Source organism: Marmota flaviventris, chromosome 7 (genome assembly GCF_047511675.1).
Source record: "Marmota flaviventris isolate mMarFla1 chromosome 7, mMarFla1.hap1, whole genome shotgun sequence".
NCBI classification, from domain to species: Eukaryota; Metazoa; Chordata; class Mammalia; order Rodentia; family Sciuridae; genus Marmota; species Marmota flaviventris.
In genome coordinates this window covers 458,540-462,500 of record NC_092504.1, presented here as the reverse complement: position 1 = coordinate 462,500, position 3,961 = coordinate 458,540, and positions in this window count along the sequence as shown.

The window sequence follows — 3,961 nt, the reverse complement described above, 5'->3', positions numbered from 1 at the left end:
CCGAGCGCCCCATGCATGCCACTCGAGCGCGCTACCGCTTGAGCCACACCCCCAGCCCCTCAATTTCTTTATTTATATATCCTTCTCTCTCTCTTTCTCTTTTCCCTGCCCCCCTCACCCTATTTATGACTCCTTTCCTCCTCCAACACACGCCCCGCCCCCTCCCCGGAAGTCGACTAGCTGTCCCGACGTGAGCCTTTCTCTCCTCTCCTCTCCTCTCCTCTCCCCGCCCCGCCCCGCAGGTTGACCAGTTGGCCGGTTTGCCCCAACACGACCGGGGTCGACCAGTTGTCCGCATGAGGACTTGGAATTTTTTTCCATGCGGTAAGTACGGAGGTCGACCAGCTGTCCTGACGTAAACCGAGCGAGGGAGGACCGCGGTCGGATGGTTTCTGAATTCGTACGAGTCTTTCTTTCTTTCTTTCTTTCTTTCTTTCTTTCTTTCTTTTCTTTTCCTTCCTTCTTCCTTCCTTTTTTTTTATTTAGTGTTTAGTTTTCGGGGACCCAACATCTTTTTTATTTATTTATTTATCAATTCATTCATTCTTACTTGGTGCGATCTAACCCAGCGCCCCATGCATGCCACTCGAGCGCGCTACCGCTTGAGCCACACCCCCAGCCCCTCAATTTCTTTATTTATATATCCTTCTCTCTCTCTTTCTCTTTTCCCTGCCCCCCTCACCCTATTTATGACTCCTTTCCTCCTCCAACACACGCCCCGCCCCCTCCCCGGAAGTCGACCAGTTGTCCCAATGTGAAATCTGCCTGGAAGAGTACCCGTATTGCTGCTTCTCGTTTGACTCGGTTCGATGCGGGACTGAGACTGCTACTGGACATTCGAACGCATTGCACTCTACCTGCAGAGATATATTCACAGCCCTAGATGATTGGTTTCCTTTTTTGGTTGGGGGCGGGGAGGCGGGGCTTGTTTGATTGTTTGCCGCGCTGGTTTACTTACATTTCTTCTCCCCCTCTCCCCCTCTTCCGCCCCCACCCTCCCGCAGGTTGACCAGTTGGCCGGTTTGCCCCAGCACGACCGGGGTCGACCAGTTGTCCGCATGAGGACTTGGAATTTTTTTTCATGCGGTAAGTACGGAGGTCGACCAGCTGTCCTAACATAAGCGGGATGGGGGTTGGGGTCGAAATTGGTGTTCACTCATACACGCCTTTTCTTTCTTTCCTTCCTTCCTTCCTTCCTTCCTTCCTTCCTTCCTTTTTTTTTTTTTTTTTTTTTTTTAATATTTATTGTTTAGTTTTCGGTGGACCCAACATCTTTATTTTATTATTATTATTTTTTAACTTATTTTTATTTATTTTATGTTTTATTTGGTGCGATCTAACCCAGCGCCCCATGCTACCGGTTGAGCCACACACCCAGCCCCTAAGTTTCACCCTTCTCTCTCTCTCTCTCTCTCTCTCTCTCTCTCTCTCTCTCTCTCTCTCTTTTCCTTGACCCCCTCATCCTATTACTCCTTTCCTCCTCCAAGGCAACACACACACACACATATATATATATATATATATATCCCGGAGGTCGACCAGTACACCCCCAACGAAAGAGGTCGACCAGTTGTCCCAATGTAAATACTGCCTGGGTAAGTGAAATTATGTGTGTTTTTCTTTTGGTTGGCTTTGATGTGGGACTGGGAGTGCTACTGGAGTTTTGACGCATTGCACTCTGCCTGCCTCATCCTCCCGAGTCCCTGGGATTACAATCCTGTGCCACCAGGGGCATCTGTGTGCAAAATGGAGTTCGCAGACTTCTCTTGTCTCATTTCTTCCTCTGTTTTTCTCCTCCTCCTCCTCCTCCTCCTCCTCCTCCTCCTCGCCCCGCCTTCCCCTCCCCTCCCCCACCCGCACCCTAACCTCCCCCTCCCCTCCCCTCCGCTCTCCCTCTCCCTCTCCCTCTCCTCCTCCTCCTCCTCCTCCTCCTCCTCCTCCTCTTCCTCTTCCTCCCCCCATCCCCCCCCCCCCGCCCAAGTTAATTTGTCAATGGTTTCTTTTTAGCTATAAGTGGCGGTAGGATGACTCCACGAATATTCCTTATTTCAAGTGGGGACATTCTTTCCTAATCGGGAGTTCAGTTTTAATTGCATGCATCAAATCATTACTTGTGTGGGTCTGGGCTTTTTCTTCTCTTGGTGGTCAGTACCTGGAGAGGAATGTCACAGCCAGGGGGGGGGTGCTCTTGAGTGTTTGTGCATTTCTGTCCTTCCTTGCCCACCAACTCAACTCTCGCTCGCTCCCTCTCTCCTTCCCTCCTTCCTTTCTTTCACTTTTGCTTCACTGTTTCTTTCCTGCTGGTGCTGGTGCTGGTGGTGCTTCCTTTCGTTTACTTTTCTTTATTTTTGTTCTTGATTTTTTTTTTTAATATTTGCTCCCCCTCCCCCGGCCTTTCTCTCTCTCTCTCTCTCTCTCTCTCTCTCTCTCTCTCTCTCTCTCTCTCCTCTTCCTGTTGCTGAAAGCTTGGCCCAATCCAATAAGGATGGCAAGGTCTTGAGACACAGGAAAAAAGGCTTATGGCAGCACTGGCAAAGCAAAAACACAGGGACTCTTCTGCACGTCAGCAACAACAGGAGGTTTTGTAGAGGAGATTCAAAGGCCACCTTGCACTTCTTCCTGGCCGCAGTTGTAATTCGGCTTCTTACTTTGGATAAGAGTCATTTCTGACATCCTCTGGTCTCCAAAGTCTATGTGACTTCAAGACTACGCTGGGCGTGGACTCAAGGACAGATAAGTCTGCCTAAAACAGGGAAGAAAGGTGATATGATTTCCACTGGATTGAATCCAGAAGTACCTAACCACCACCACAGAGTTACACCTCAATTTTTTTTTTTTTTTTTTTGAGAGGGAGTGTCCCTTGATTGCTCATGTTGGCTAACATCAAAGGAGACAACATCCTATCTCAGTCTGTGATAAACCCTGTGGTGGTGTTATCACATGGGGTGGGGGGGGGGTGTCCTTCCCCTTCCCCTTCCCCTTCCCTCTCTCCTTTCTCTATTTGCTGGTTAAAGCTCAAGGTCTCTGGAGGTTGCCTGAGTACTCCCAGGACCTCACCTTCTCTGGTGAGTAGCTGAGGTGGTGGTTGCTGGACACGGTCCTACCATTCTGATCTTTCACTACTCTTACTGTTCTCTTCCAGGACTTTTGGATCGACTTCGTTCTTCCAAGGATGGTGGAATGATGACAAAGATGATTTGGGACACTTTTTTTTTTTTTTTTTTTTTGTGGTTGTTTTTCCTCCCGGATGGCTGTCAAACCTGCAGCAGCACACACATCCGTCCATCTCGAAGTGAAGAATCTCTAAAGGATCTTCAAGGAAAGCATGGACAAGGAGGATTCGGTCCCGGGAGACTCTTGACACGAGATGGGAAATCCCCCCCCCCCCCCCCATTTCTTCTGGAAAGTACCTAATACCAATAAAGACAGGACAAAATGCAGCACAGGCTGGCTGGCTGGCTGAGGTTTATGTAGCGCCGAGTAGTTCTACAGGTAAAATTGGATCCCAGAGCAACTGTGCAGCTACTCAGGGTCCTTGCCTTCCCCAACTGTCCCCTATGGGACCGAAGCTGCTCCCTCCCCTAAGGCTTTCTCAGTCAGCTAATCCTCCACACTTAGGAGTGGTGAAGGTGGGACACACGTTTTAGGCTTGCTTGGCTTCTTCAGTCGGATCTCATCTTGCCACCGGGTCAGAAACACAAGCATATACACGAGAATGTGCATAGCGACGGGTTTCCACCCTGTGGAACTTGGGAGTCCACAGTGAGTGGTCTGTGGTCTGAAAAGGGCAGCCTCGTTAGTTGCAGTCACTGAACGCTAGGTGGCGCAAAGCTACCGTCATTTTGGAAGGCCTGCCTGAGTTCCATTTCCAGTTTAGATAGAATCTATCTACATGTGTAGACATAGATAGATAGATAGAGAGACAGACAGACAGACTTAGATATGTATATCTATATCCATA